Raw genomic sequence first — 17,075 nt, 5'->3', positions numbered from 1 at the left:
AAAATGCTCCTATGGGCTTTCATGGACTAACTTGTAAGGGACCATCTGCAAATTCCACCAGTACTAACATCAGAGGTGTCAAAGTATTCATTTATTAATTCATTCAGTTGAAGTGTAAGTTACACATACAATTTACAATCTTTAGAGGTAACACTTTAGAATACTGTATCTTACTTAATGCATAACTAATAAGGAATTACTGCAGAACTAATATTTCATTCTTAATTAACACTTAAGTCACTACTATTAACTACTAAGGAAGATGTGTTAACTAATCAGTATGTAATAGCATTTTATAATTGTGTTAAGTAACAATTAGCTAATCAATAACTATAGAATTCAGTCATGCCTCCTGAAGAACTGTTTTTAATTATCTACTAATTCAGCTTCAGGAGAAATAACTATTAAGTAACTACTAATGAACAGTCATACACAATTATCCATTACAATAATCAGGTTGTGGCCCTTTCTTCTTCCTTACTATTAATGTTATTATTATTATTATTACTATGGAATATGCATTTCGTGAAATTACTACATTCCCAAAAAGAGTCATTACAGCGAATTTAATAGAAGTTTTGGCCTGTATGGTCAATTGCTTTGTGAGTGTGGTCTGTAACCAGAAATCAGCTACAGAATGGAACCCCATCCCCACTCTTAGTGCCTTGCCATAATTAGCCAACTTACCTCAGGTAGGTTTATGATTTATATACAGCATAGTGTGTATGTGTCTCTTATTTTCCTCAGCACATATCACATTACCATTGGGTAAATTATTCCTGTATGTAAGGCAATGACTGAGGGGAAGTGAAAATACAGGGAACCCATGAGTAATTAATAAAGAATTACCACATAATTATGAGGAAATTACTTACAACCTGGAACAGTATTCTAAAGTGAAAATACAGGGAACCCATGAGTAATTAATAAAGAATTACCACATAATTATGAGGGAATTACTTACAACCTGGAACAGTATTCTAAAGTGAAAATACAGGGAACCCATGAGTAATTAATAAAGAATTACCACATAATTATGAGGGAATTACTTACAACCTGGAACAGTATTCTAAAGTGAAAATACAGGGAACCCATGAGTAATTAATAAAGAATTACCACATAATTATGAGGGAATTACTTACAACCTGGAACAGTATTCTAAAGTGAAAATACAGGGAACCCATGAGTAATTAATAAAGAATTACCACATAATTTTGAGGGAATTACTTACAACCTTGAACAGTATTCTAAAGTAAAAATACAGGGAACCCCATTAATGAATGATTATCTGGTACAGAACTGTAATTCCACATTACAAGACGACAAATTATAAGAACATTGGTATGTATTGCAATAAGTGTTGATTTTCAATATATTTTTTTTAATTTTTATTTCCACACTACAAAACAAACAGAAGGTGAACACTGTCATAAAGAAAGCATTGTTTTAATACCAAAACTTTTACATCAAATGACCAAAAACTGACCCAACATAACAACAGATAAAATGTCAAGAAATAAAATAAATGTGTATGCACTCACAAGGCCTGAACTTCAACCTGAATTTCAATGTTTCTCTGACACACACATGTATTAACACAAGTTACTTTTTTTTTTTTGACAAAGGTCAATGAGCAAGCCATTTGTCATTTTTTGCTCAATGACACTTCGAAGTGGCTCCTTCATGCACATTTCTTTGCATTGTTCTGCAAACTGTGACAGTTACTGGCCTCTATGGAATGTTTCGTGCAAGGTGTTGTAGGCTTCAACGTCACAAGCCTCTAGCTCAGCTATTGCTGCAGTATCTACTATTGTTTTGCGGTCCACCCCACACTTGTGGTACACCAGCGTTTTGGTGATTCCCTGTTCCAAGTACTGCAGGACCTTTTTATATCTTTGTATTGCATGCTCTAGTAGAAACACTGGGAGAGGACAAAGGTGCATAATTATTAAGTAACTCAAATAAGACTATTGTCTGTTGTGACAATATCAATCACATAGAGTTCACTGCCACATATGGTATGACCCCCACTGGGTCCTGATCTCATCATTATTGAGTCTGGGATTACATGAACAAAGTTGGTTACACCAAATATTCATTTTGCTTTCTATGATGTTAATTGAGAAGCGAAAACTATTTATGGCATTGTTTTTGATAACGTACTCACTAGACAACATTTTACACAAGTTTCTAAGACTTTTTCCCAGTACTTTAGGACACCATTATAATATTGATGATGGCATAGTTATTATGACATTATGACCATTATGACAACATACCTCTTCTGCTTTTTGCATTTTGTGTTTTGCTTTCTTCTCTGATTTTTTCTTATGTTTCCTCAATTTGTGGGGTGAAGAGGAAACATAAGAAAAAATCAGATGTGGAATAAGATACAGATTCATGAAGAGTCAACTTTTTATTTGTTATTTGCTATTTTTATTTTTTCGTTTCTTGTCCTTCTTTTTGCCTTCTTGTTTTCTTCATGCAGGTCGTCTACTTCATCGGAAGAGTCAGGATTAACAATCAAACTTGGGGTTTTGGAGGAAGCTCCTTGCATCTCATCCTTTGTTGACAATGCTGATAAGAAATACAAACAAAACTACATTTAATTTAATTGTAATTATTTGGCATCCTACACATGTGAGCTACTACATTGATTAACACAAACCAATGCATTTGGACAAGACTTGTGTGCTTGTAAATTGTTTACCAGTTTAAATACTCTTACAATTTAAAATAATTACTTAGCATATATAAATGTTCAAAATACAGCACAGCAAAATATTATAAAGACGATTTTATTCATTTAGCAGATGCTTTTATCCAAATAAACTTAAAATTGAAGAAACATACAAACCAAAATGATTCTTTATGAGGCAATAAAAAAGTGCAAGCAGAGAGGCTATTGAGAGACTGTTGAAAGATCTAAATCAGTCATTGTACATTGTATGCATTAAACTTATTACTTATTTTATGAGTGAATCTTTATAAAGTTTTAACAATTTAAATTAGTGCATATTAATTTTTTATTTTTTTTACAGTACTTGCTTTTTATTAGACAGAGAGCATTTTACCATTTGTCAGACTGCTGCACAGGAAATCCCTCTCACTCTCTAGGTCTCTGCATTTGTCCTCAAGTACTTTGAATTTTGATTTAAAAAATGAGTTTTCTTCCTTAATTTTCATTAAGGACACCTGCTAGGTTGGTGCTGATGCTTCTATTGAAACAAAACACAAACATTTTATTTATGTTGTGAGTACAGCCAAAGTTGATTGGATTTATTATTAGATTAAATATAAAATATCATATAAAATAAGAATGTCATATAAAATTTAATAAAAATCAAAATTTCCTTGATGTTGTGATAATATGAAAAGTTACAGAACTCAAAATGTTCCACTGCCCAAAAAGAGCATTTATTGTTTTCACCCTGCAAAAACAACTAGTTTTAAAAATGGATATATGTAAGTAATGCATGTAATCTAAGTAATATTTACCACAGTTTTCATTTTACTCATTAAACTGGTAATCAAGGTTTACCAGGACTATTCACTAGCAGAAAACAGGAAGTTGCGCAGCTCTGCTTTGTTTACAGTGGTTACCAGGGTAACCGGTCTATTTCTGCTTTTTTTTTTTTTATTAGCATTTCATTCGGCCCATTAGGCAGCATACACGCAGCATACGGCATACATGGAAAATAAATTAAAAGTTCTAAAACACTAAACACTTATTTGCGGTATTTTGAAGTGGCCATGATAACAATACCATGCATGTTCATACCGAAATCTGTGATCCACCTAATTATGTGACCGCATATATAATGTAGTGACGGTACCGGCATATGTCTAAATGACTAGATGTTAATACTGCACAACTTTGAAAAACATATAATGGAATATACAATTACCGGCTTCTTCGTCATTCTCATCGATCAGACGTTGAGGTCGTGCCCTTTTGCATGGATTTTTCCTCTCCATCGCCATGCTTTCTTCCAAGCTGGAACTGTATGTCCTACGTCGATTCTCCAACCCTATTTGCGTATAACGCCCGTGTCTGCTGATGAATTAAATCATTTGGTGTGACACCTCCCCGTCGAGTTCATTACTCCAAAGTGCAATTATATTAAAGGCTGGCTTTATTCCAGTTATTTGAATATCTTCCAACATTTTAATAACGTTTCTGTTTTTCATTCTGTCTTTCTCAAATTGTATGCACGCCATGTTTGGTACACTAAATGGCTCTTAAATAAAATGCTACTCTCCGGATCTTTTGAACCGGTTCGTAAATAGGACTGATTCGAATGGGCATATAGATCCAAATCCCTTTTAGGTTTGCTTTTAGATTTAGATACTTTTGTGTACGTCCTGGGATTACATTCACTTTCCCTGAAATGTCAAATCTAAAGCTTCGAAATGGTAAGTTATAATACTATCACGTGAATAGCTCAAGCTTGTCCAATGAGTGCACTGCTTTTTCAAATATTAAATGGCGCAAGGGTAGTAGGCTACATAAATTTCCAAATTAGGACAAAAAGGCACCAACTAAATCAAATGTTTTTTTTTATTTATTTCAGAGCTCCTTGGTGTATATCAATTTGGTTGGTTGCAGGTTTTTGAACAATGAAATAATGGGACTTGGAACGAAAGTTGTTGCACTTTGTGAGCAAACCAGCAGAAGAGGGACAAGAAGGTTAATTTAATGGCTACAAAAACAGACTCATCAAGTCAAGGATGAAATGCAGACTTTGTAAAAAAAATATGAAATTAAAGAACACATAAACAGGCAAAGGATACCAATGGTAAATGTAGAACAAAATTAGTTTTTTTTTTTAAGTAAAATTACAATTTATCATGCTAAATTGTATATTGTACGATATTGAATTTATAATCTAAATGCTAGATGTTTATGGTGGTTACAGGGAATGTCAAAGACGAACACACAGTCAGAAAGTGACAAAGACATGCAGGGCAGGATCAGTTTTTGAGAAAAGCAAGATCACCTTACAAAACTGGATGAAGTTCATGTACCGGTAGGTAATATATAGATGGATTTAATATCCTCAGTTACACCATGTTTACACCAGACGCGACAGATGTCGTGCCGCGCTGCAACAGCTTGAGGCTGTCTACACTGAACGCGACAATGCGACCATTGCATATCTATTTGTTCTTATGTTAGAAGTATCACAAGCGCTTGAAGTATGTCAGAAATAGAATGGGGCATCAGTTTACTGTCGGGAATTTGTCATGTCGCATCCAGTAGACAGCATCACTGATTATATGGGTTCTATTTGATTTTGTCGTGCCGCTTGCGTCTGATGTAGACACGGTGTTAGTTTAATCTATGCATCATAAGCTCTAGTTAAAGCACCGTAAAACAATAATGATCCATATGATTCTCAAAAAATTATTTTTACATTTATTTTCAGATACTGTCAAGGACTAAGATTAAGGCAGGTTGACATGATGCAAGATGGCATAGCTGGAAGTTAAGCAACCCTGAGTAAAATGAGTCAAAAGCTTAGATTGGTCTGTAAAGATGCTTTACAGTTCATTGTTATAGATGAAAGCAACTTCCGCCATAAAAGGAAGGTGGGATATCTTTTTTATTATTATTAATTTTATGTTTAACAGTCTAGGGACATTTCACAGTTGATGCCAACATTGAAACCACCAAAAAAAAAAAAAAAAAAGCTTTTAAACACACTTCCATTTATATGTGCATAATAATTAAAAAAAAAAAAAAAAACAAAGAAAACAAAGTTAAAATACATGTGTACTGTAAAATATTTCCCTGTTAAATTACAGTAAACTACTGGCAGCTACATTTGCCAGCACAAAACTAAGTCTACAGCGTACTGTAATCAGTTTATTACTGTAAAAAGCATTACAGTACTGGCTGTATAGAATATAAGCTTTACAGTATAATACTGTCAATTACACTGTTGCAATTATTCTGTTATTTTACTATTCCTACAGTAATTTCCATTAATTGTTACTTACTGTAAAATTCATTAAAGTACTGTAGAATATGCGCTTTACAATATAGCGATGCTAGAAGCTAATATTTTATAATTTTTTACATTCTAAAATTAAACCTGAAATGTGCTTGCATAGAAATGGCTCAGACTAGAATGACATTACAAATTTAGTTTTTAATTAATTTTATTAAATTCAAAACAGTATCTCACACAATCAGTAATTGACAAATTAAAATAAAGAATAAAAAAAAAAATATTATTATTTTATTTTACATTCTTGTTACTAAACTGAATTTTACATGTTTCTTTGTAAAACATAAAATTGTATTATTTTAATGTAGTTTGGATGAAAGTTCTGAAGAGTTTGTTTAAACACATTAATTTTAAAGCACAAAGCTTATGCATGAAATCAGAAAAAAAGTTGTTAACAGTATTTTTTTATTTCTAGTATGGACGTGGAAGAGTAGGTGAAACATGGAAAAGGAAAAAGTGGGTGTTCGGCATGCTGGCCATAAAGGCTCAAAGATGACGACCGATTTTGCGACTCGTAGAACGGCATTCAAGACATCATCTCATTCCCATCATCAGAAGACATGTTTGCCCACGATCCACAATTATAAGTGATGAGTGGAGACCCTATAGGGCTTTGACAAGGCTGGGCTACTCACACTATTCTGTGAATCACAGCAGGTTCTTTGTGAACCCAAATCATGGAGGGCACACGACGTATTGAAAGGGCGTGGTCTACGTACAAAAGTCAGATCTGGAGATTGAGAGGCAACAAGACCGAGAAGCTCTTGAAGGAACACTTGGCTTGTATTGAGTGGTCTTATTGGATGGGGATGGAGCACAGATATGGTCCTCTGGGGCTTTGATGGACATTAGAAAGTATTACTGCATTTAAGGCATTACATCATATATTGTAATTCAAACGTTACAATGTTCAGTAAAGTTGTTTGAGGATATGTTTGAGGTTTAGCTAAATCAGTATAACAACTCAGTTACTATGTACCATGCTTGTTAAAGATTTTTTGTTTTGTTTTTCAAAACAATCACTCATTAATGGGGTTCCCTGTATTTTCACTTTAGAATACTGTTCCAGGTTGTAAGTAATTTCCTCATAATTATGTGGTAATTCTTTATTAATTACTCATGGGTTCCCTGTATTTTCACTTTAGAATACTGTTCCAGGTTGTAAGTAATTTCCTCATAAATATGTGGTAATTCTTTTATTAATTACTCATAGGTTCCCTGTATTTTCACTTCCCCTCAGTCATTGCCTTATATACAGGAATAATTTACCCAATGGTAATGTGATATGTGCTGAGGAAAACAAGAGACACACACACTATACTGTATATAAATCATAAACCTACCTGAGGTAAGTTGGCTAGTTATGTCAAGGCACTAAGAGTGGGGATGGGGTTCCATTCTGTAGCTGATTTCTGGTTACAGACCACACTCACAAAGCAGTTGACCATACAGGCCAAAACTTCTATTAAATTCGCTGTAATGACTCTTTTTGGGAATGTAGTAATTTCACGAAATGCATATTCCATAGTAATAATAATAATAATAACATTAATAGTAAGGAAGAAGAAAGGGCCACAACCTGATTATTGTGATGGCTAATTGTGTATGACTGTTCATTAGTAGTTACTTAATAGTTATTTCTCCTGAAGCTGAATTAGTAGATAATTAAAAGTAGTTCTTCAGGAGGCATGACTGAATTCTATAGTTATTGATTAGCTAATTGTTACTTAACACAATTAAAAAAATGCTATTACATACTGATTAGTTAACACATCTTCCTTAGTAGTTAACAGTAGTGACTTAAGTGTTAATGAAGAATTACCTATTAGTTCTGCAGTAATTCCTTATTAGTTATGCATTAAGTAAGATACAGTATTCTAAAGTGTTACCTCTTTAGAATGTGTTAATGTTTTTTTTTTTTTTTTTTTTTTTTGATAAAAGTGACAGAACATGCAAGGCAGTTGCATTCAAGGCTGTAGCTAATGGGGAGAAAGGTGGTACTGATTCTAGGGGCCCACAGGTCCAGGGTGTTCCCACAACAAATTCTAAACTGTATTTTTTAATTGGAAAAGGGCCCAGAGCAATATACAGTCAGTGGGCCCAGAATACCTTGCTACAGCCCTGGTTGCATTGAACACTTGGATACCAGTGATGTTTTAGCACAGTGTGTGGACTTTTCAGACAGCCCCTTTTGCCCCAAAAGTGAATAATTAATACATATTTAACTTAAATTAAACTTTGCCTTCTTACATATTATTATGCAGTCATAATGCATTGATGTTTTGTTTAAATATAATTTGTTTGGTCTATTTACTATGATGTGGGGTCACTGAACTCAGTGGGAATGGAAATGAGAATACCACTCTTACCATTCTACCACTCCAACTTTGGGGAGCAACTAGGGGGGCCAGGCCTATAGACATGGGGGCACTGGCTTGAATCTTAATACACTTTGGGACCAGAAAAAAAAAAAAGCTTAACGTGTGCTAAATGGTTGCTAGGTGATTACTTACTGGTCCAAATGAAAATAGCCCACCCCTAAGTTGTATTGATATTCTGGTCCCGAGATATGAATGATTTGCAATGTAAGGCCCCATGTACTGTACACCTGGTATAAACATCAATCGGATGATCTTATCACAAGTAGTCAATGGCACATACAAGTATAAACAGAGTCCAAAAGGTTTTGTGATCTGATCACTCACATTCAGAGGTAACAGTTACAGGACTAAAGATGTATAAATGTAAAAGGTTTAAATTCTTGATCCAAAAAATAAAATAAAAATAAATAAAAAGCCATGAACATGTTATGTGTCAACAACTGTTGGCCATGAACATATTACATGTCAACGATTGACAAGTCCTCAAATTAGTATCTATCCAAATCACAGAATGTATAGAACAAAATGAGAGCATAAAACAAAACCTCTGGATGGGAAAAGACGTAGACTTATAGACTTTCTTTGTATCCATCTGACAACAGATGAGTGGCCATCATCAGGGGTCCAAAGGTGTTTGATGAAGTGAAGGGAGACACCCTAGGAGTGCAGAGACCAGTGAAAGGCCATATATGAACTACTCACAAAACCTGTTTTTTTCCAGCACTGGCATCTCATTACCACACACTGAGAGACTGAACCTTCTGCTCTCCTCTGAGCTAATGGACACAGAAATAAACTACGCGTCATTAATCAACTGTCTGTCACATTACACCTGCTCTGCTGTTGGAGATGCTCAGCTTAATGTGCTGCTCTTTATCTTCTCGATTGCACTGCATTCTAGTCTGGATAACAGTGTCAATTTTTGTGCTGTACAGATTTGTTCTTACATGTTTTATAAACTGTGTAGATGAAGGTTCTGAAGTTGATGGAAGAGAAAAACAGTGCATTTTAAATGTGTGAATCTGCTAAATATTAATTGTTTAAACTTTCCTGTGTACACTAGCATATAGATGGCCTTAAAAATTATTTCCCTAAAAAATGAAAATTCTGTTCTCTATCTGTCACTCACTCGATGTTGTGTCGATGTAGTGACACTAGGGGTCACTCTTGGGAGCCCGAGACACCTCCGTTCTTTGATAAAAGGCCAATGAAAATTGGCGAGTGGTATTTGCATGCCATTCCCCCGGACATACGGGTATAAAAGGAGCTGGTAAGCAACCACTCATTCAGATTTTCTGAATTCCCACGGCAGTTCATTCACCTCTGCTGGATCTGACGGCGCATTTCAGCGGCTTCTCCCCCCTCTGCACTGGTGCACTGCAGAGACCGCCCCTGGGCGCTTCGGCAGAAATAAAAGAGTATATTTCTCTAAAAGAGCAGCACACACGGAACATCTTTTTAAATATACTTCTTTTTAAAGATGCCTTTCCGTTTGTGTGTTATTCCTGGTTGCACTCATTATCTCTCGCCTTCTGACGGCCACGATCACTGTCTTTCGTGTCTGGGTGCTGCTCACACGGAGACAGCGTTCGTGGATGGGTCATGTACTCATTGCGAAAACATGTCCATGGCAACGATGCAGTCGCGGCTTACCTTCGTAAGAAAGCAAGCCACCCCAGAGGATCCACACCTTGGTCCTTCCCACGGGTATGAGGCCAGCGCGGCTAGCACTGGGGGCGATTTGGGGACCCCAATGGGACCACCTCTGCCGGGTATCCCCCCACGGACCTCCCATTCCCCAGCACGCTCGTCTGCCCCGATCGGGCTTCCGGATGAGTCCGCCGGCTCGTCTCATGGCGAGTTCGACCTCTTATTTGGAGCCCGCGAAGGTGATGAGCTCTTGAGCACAGCAGCGGAGAGCGGGCTCGTCCAGTCGGATGCGGAAGCCTCAGCTGGGCTCCTCCCTTTGGGTGTGGTCGCCCAGTCACAGTCTGACGCGGAGATGACGACATGCTTTCCCGGGCAGCCGCGAGCGTCGGGTTTGAGTAGAACCCTCCGCTCTCCCCTGAATCCTCGTGGCTCGATGATTGGTTCTTGGGCTCGTGGCACCACTCACAGCCACGCCCCGCCACGTTCCTTTCTTCCCAGAAGTGCATGAAGAGCTGACAAGGTCGTGGGAGGCACCATTTACTGCCCTGTCCCGATCTTTCAGTTTCCCTGCCCTCACTACCCTCGATGGGGGGGTGGCCAAGGGCTATTCGGCAATCCCCCCGGTGGATAAGGCGCTCGTGGTGCACCTATGCCCGCAGAGCACAGCCACCTGGTGCGGGTGCCCAAAGCTCCCATCCAAGGCCTGTAGGTTTATGTCGTCCCTGACGGCCAAAGCATATGGTGCCGCTGGACAAGCCGCCTCCGCCCTGCACGCCATGGCTCTCCTGCAAGTCCACCAAGCCAAGGCGCTAAAGGAACTGCACGAGGGTAGTTCCGCCCTGGGATTGATGCAGGAGCTGTGCTCAGCGACCGACCTCGCTCTCCAGGCGACGAAGGTCATGACGCGATCACTCGGGCGGGCGATGTCCACCTTGGTGGTCCAGGAGCGCCACCTTTGGCTCAGCCTGGTCGAGATGGGAGAGGCCGACAAGTCACGGTTCCTTGTTGCCCCCATTTCCCAGGTTGGCCAGTCCGGCGACACTGTCAAGGACTTTGCCCAGCAGTTGTCAGTGGTGAAGCAACAGACGAAGGTTATCCAGCACATCCTGCCCTGGCACGGCTCAAGATCCTGCACCCCGTCTGCTCGTTGCCAAGGGCGTCCCCCTGCGGTGACTGCACCAGCTTTGCCGCAGCCCGCCCCTGCGGCCTGGCCCCAGTGTGGAGCCCACTGTAGGAAGCAGATGCCACCCGTCTCGCGGCTGCCAAGAACCTGAGAAAGGCTTCGAAGCGCCCCTGAGATGGGCGACCCAGGGACGATGAAACCTGCTGCTCTGGAGCTGGTAAGCAGACCACTCCATCCCCCGGTGGAGGGCCGGAAGGAGAATCTTTTGTTACCTTTGCATTTAATTGCGCCACATGCCCAAGTGGCTGCGGTACCCAAGAGTTCAGAAAGAGCGGTTTCCTTGTTCCCTGGATCACATACCCTGTGCGCATGGCCGTCATCACGACCACCATCCACCACTCCATTTTGGCAGGTTTGGTGCTCCAGCGGCGGTCTCCCCGCCCCCGAGCGCCCAGCTGTGGCACAAATCCGCCCCCGATGTGACAGTCTCCATGGGTCACGAGGACAGGCCTCTTCCTCCCCCATCCCAGACTGTTCCGGGGGTGGTCACAAGGAGCCAGGTAAGTACTTTGATGTCCCTGAACTCAGCACAGCCATGACACAGTGTGGCACCTCAGGCTCCGCCCCGCCGTGAGGCCCCACCTGCCGGTATGTCAGACGAGATTGTCCCTCCGGCCGAGATGAAGAAGGGGTTTTACAGCCCCTACTTCGTTGTACCGAAAAAAGGCGGTGGGTTGCGGCCAATCTTGGACCTGCGAGTACTGAACCAGGCTTTACACAGACTCCTGTTCAAGATGCTGACGCAAAGACGCACTCTAGCGAGCGTTCGGCATCAAGATTGGTTCGCGGCGGTAGACCTGAAGGACGCGTACTTCCACGTCTCGATTCTACCTCGACACAGACCCTTCCTGTGGTTTGCATTCGAGAGTCGGGCGTATCAGTACAAGGTCCTCCCTTTCGGTCTGTCCTTGTCCCCTCGTGTCTTCACGAAGGTTGCAGAGGAAGCCCTTGCCCCACTAAGGGAAGTGGGCATTCGCATCCTCAACTACCTCGATGATTGGCTAATCCTAGCTCACTCTCGGGATGTGTTGTGTGCACACAGGGACCTGGTGCTCTCGCACCTCAGCCGACTAGGGCTTCGGGTCAACCGGGAAAAGAGCAAGCTCCTCCCGGTTCAGAGCGTCTCTTTTCTCGGTTTGGAGTTGGACTAAAGTTTCGTTGACGGCGAGCCTCACAAATGAGCGCGCACAGTCGGTGCTGACCTGTTTGAAGATGTTCAGACAGAAAACAATGGTTCCACTGAAACTCTTTCAGAGGCTCCTGGGGAATATGGCATTCTCAGCGATGGCCACTCCGCTCGGCTTGATGCATATGAGACCGCTTCAGCACTGGCTTCAGACTCGAGTCCCAAGATTGACATGGCGCCGCGGGACACATCGCGTGGCCATCATGCCGATCTGTCCACGCCTCTTCAGCCCTTGGACCGACCTCACATTTCTACGGGCAGGCGTTCCCCTAGAGCAGGTCTCCAGGCACATCGTGGTTATGACAGATGCCTCCAATACGGGCTGGGGCGCTGTATGCAACGGGCACACAGCCGCCGGCTTATGGATGGGCCAGAGGCTGCGTTGGCACATCAACTGCCTCGAGTTGCTGGAAATTCTGCTCGCCCTGCGGAGGTTCCGGCCGTTGATCCAGGGAAAGCACATGTTAGTTTGGACAGACATCACGGCAACGGTAGCATATGTCAATTGTCATGGTGGTCTGCGCTCCCGTTGTATGTCACAACTCGCCCGCCATCTCCTCCTCTGCAGTCACTTCAAGTTGCTGTGAGCCACTCATGTCCCGGGCGACCTCAACACTGCAGCGGACACGCTGTCACGGCAGGTTACCCTCAGGGGAGAGTGGAGACTCCACCCTCAGGTGGTCCAGCTGATCTGGAGTCGATTCAGGCAGGCACAGGTAGACCCGTTCACCTCCCAAGAATCCTCCCACTGCCCGCTCTGGTACGCCCTGACCGAAGCATCTCTCAGTATAGATGCGCTGGCACACAGCTGGCCCCCTGGACTTTGCAAATATGCATTTCCCCCAATGAGCCTACTTGCACAGACTCTGTGCAAGGTCAGGGAGGACAAGGAGCAGGTCATCCTGGTAGCACCCTACTGGCCCACCCAGACGTGGTTCTCGGACCTCACGTTCCTCGTGACAGCCCCCCCTTGCAAATACCCCTGAGGAAGGATCTTCTTTCTCAGGAACGGGGCACCATCTGGCACCCGCGACCAGACCTCTGGAATCTCCATGTCTGGCCCCTGGACAAAACATGGAAGACTTAAGCGGTCTACCACCCACGGTGGTAGACATGATCACTCAGGTTAGGGCCCCCTCTACGAGGTGCCTCTATGCCTTTAAGTGCCGTCTGTTTGCTAAGTGGTGTTCTTCCCAATGCGAAGACCCCCAGAGATGCACAGTCAGATCGGTGCTTTCCTTCCTGCAGGAGAGGTTGGAAGGGCAGCTGTCCCCCTCCACCTTGAAGGTGTTTGTAACCGCTATAGCGGCACACCACGACACAGTGGACGGTAAGTCCTTAGGGAAGCACGACCTGATCATCAGGTTCCTGAGAGGTGCCAGGAGATTGAATCCCTTCAGACCGCGCCTCATTCCCTCATGGGACCTCTCTGTAGTTCTTCAGGGTCTACAGAGAGCCCCCTTTGAGCCCTTGCAGTCAGCTGAGCTTAAGGCACTCTCTTTGAAGACTAGCCTCCTGACTGCGCTCACTTCCATCAAGAGGGTAGGAGACCTGCAAGCGTTCTCTGTCAGCGAAACGTGCCTGGAGTTCAGTCCAGGCTACTCTCACGTGATCCTGAGACCCTGACCGGGCTATGTGCCCAAGGTTCCCACGACCCCTTTTAGGGACCAGGTGGTGAACCTGCAAGTGCTGCCCCAGGAGGAGGAAGACCCAGCCCTGACGTTGCTGTACCTGGTGCATGCTTTACGCATCTATTTGGATCACACACAGAGCTTTAGAGTCTCTGAGCAGCTCTTTGTCTGCTTTGGTGGACAGCAGAAAGCAAGCGCTGTCTCCAAGCAGAGGATCGCCCACTGGCTCATTGATACCATAACAATGGCATATCATGCCCAGGACGTTCCGCCCCCGGTAGGGCTACGGGCCCATTCTACCAGGGGTGTAGCGGCCTCCTGGGCCTTGACCAGTGGCGCCTCTCTAACAGACATTTACAGAGCAGTGGGCTGGGCAACACCCAACACCTTTGCGAGGTTCTACAATCTCCGGGTGGAACCGGTTTCGTCCCATGCAGTGGCACGCACAAGCAGGTAAGTCCGGGACAGCCGGCCGGGTGTATCGCTTGCGCATAGCGCCTTTCACCTCCCCTGAACTGAAGACATGCGCTGTTGACTCCCAGTAGTGTTCACAAACTGTGTCCCCTTGTTGATTTCCTCTGAGCCCTGTGGCAGACGAGTTTGCGGAGAAACTCACTGCCGGCTCAGTACATGTGCTAACTAAGCCCTGTACTGGGGTAGGTGCTCTGCATGTGGTGGTTCCCCGTAGGTAACCCCATGTGACATATATCTTCCACTAATTAGTTTCCCTGTTGGTAAACTGCGTCTTCCTTGGGCAGAGGCCCCAGTCACCATGCTTGTAGTAACTCCTCCCCCGTAGGGTAGGACCTACCATGGGACTTCTCCACATGGCATACTTCCGACAAAGCTCGGCAAGACCATGTGACGTATTTCCACTTAAATACCTTAACCTTAACCTTTAGATTTAGAAATGTAGGCCCACATAGTCCAAATAAAACCTGCATCCAGTTATTTTTTTGCAAATATATTTAATTATCCTGAATGGAATTCATAAAGATCGAACCTAGAGCTCATATCATCTGTTTTTCTCTCCCTGCAGGGCATGAGACTGATGGACCAACTTTAGTGCTCATATCCTCTCAATAATAATTACAGGATGAATGATTCCATGCCTGTTATCAGACTACAGACAATTTTGTCCCTGCTTGAAAAAGCCAGCACAGCACATGGGTAAGTTTCATTTAGCAAAAATGTCCCAACTTTGCTCTTTAAATTTGAACATTTGCAAAGTAAAACTCTCAGTAACTGGTGGTTTCCTACCCATAAGATTGTCTTTTTTTTTTTTTCTTTCTTTTTTTTTTTTGGAGATCTCTACCAGGACAAGTGTGACCAACTCAAGAGGTGAGCTGTTATTTTGCCATTATGTTCTGAGTAAGGAGGTGATATTTTGGATTTTTTATTGTGATTTCAAGTATCGATCCTGTCATTGTCTGCTCTAATAACAGCATATGCCTGCTGTAAAGTGTGAGTTTTAAGTATGCCTTTTATTTCTCTTTCTTTTTTATATCTATTTTTGACATGAATTCATACACATTCATAATTAATACTATGTAATTTATTTGTGTCATAGGTTTACAGTTAAAAAGCAGCTACTGTACTGTATGTCTTCCAGTTGTGTCCGGTGAGGATACTTTTCTCCAGTTCTCCATTAAGCATGTGAGTGATAAAGAATTCATTTTAATTTTGGAATGTTTCAATTATTTACTTGGGTTAATGCATAAACATTTTGCCAATCACGCTTTATTAGGGCCCAAGCACTGAAAGTGCGGAGACCCTATTGTTCTTCTAAGGATTATTATTATTATTATTAGGGCCCAAGCACTGAAAGGAGGGCTCTGTAGCGCCACCTAGAAGATGGGCATGTTCAGGGGGCTCTGTAGCACATCCCCTTTGAGGTACAGTCACCAAACTTTGTACACATATAGATCTCATGAAGCCAGACAACTTTCATGCTGATTGTCATAAGCTCCGCCCAACAAGAAATTGGCCATTTTGGCCAGGGATTTCATGTTACAGGTACCAAATGTGGGCGACATCATGCCAAGACATTGACAATACTAAATTGCGAATGGTGTTGCCATGGTGATGCGATAAATTAATGTAAAAAAATGGGAATAAGGAAGTGTCTCATATCTTCTGCGTGCATCGTGTGATTTACATTAAAATTGAGCCAAATGTTTGGCCTTGCGGGCTGATAACATTAATGTGGCTATTGTGGGTCACGGTCGTAGTGTCACCAACTGGCGGAAGGAAGTGTGGCACTTTTAACAGACTTTGAAATATCCCTCTTATGTATACCTGAATTGCTTAAATTTTTTTTAGAACAATGTCAAGACAGTGCAAATTTAAAATTTTGAAGGGATTCTTGATATTTTAAACAGTGTTGCCATGGCAATGCATTAAATGTCATTATTCCTTTTATGTATATTCACATGTTTTTGAGGTACTTGGCATGCTTGAATTTGCATGCTATTTTGCACACACATCAGAGTTGTCGGCCATTAGGCCTGGGCAAAAGTTAACATATGGGCATGGCTGGGGAGCACTGTAGCACCACTTTTGACAAAAGTGGTGGGGTCAGTTTCTTCTGTGGTCACCAAACTTGCTACATATATTGTCCTCATCAAGCCGGACAACTTTCAATATTAGTCAATAGCTCTGCCCAACAGGAAGTCAGCCATTTTGGATTAAATGTGCATTTTTTGAAAATTGCAGGCCCTGAACTTTTGAATACTCCTCCTAGGGGATTCATGTAACTGCCACCAAACTAGATGCTAAATTGTGAGCAGATTTTTGATATATCGAATGGTGTTGTCATGGTGAGGCAATAAACTAAGGGCAGAAATGTGAAACAGGAAGATTCTTATATCTTCTGTGTGCATTGTATGATTTTGATGAAAATTTAGCCGTTTGTTTGGTAATGGGGGCTGATCACATTTATGTGGCTATTATGGGTCATAGGGCCACGAAGTGGCAGCAGGAAGTAAAGCAATTTTAACAGACTTTGAAAATGCCCTCTTGTGTTTACAT

This window comes from Myxocyprinus asiaticus, chromosome 20 (genome assembly GCF_019703515.2).
Source record: "Myxocyprinus asiaticus isolate MX2 ecotype Aquarium Trade chromosome 20, UBuf_Myxa_2, whole genome shotgun sequence".
NCBI lineage: Eukaryota > Metazoa > Chordata > Actinopteri > Cypriniformes > Catostomidae > Myxocyprinus > Myxocyprinus asiaticus.
Note: the sequence above shows the minus strand (reverse complement) of the source record.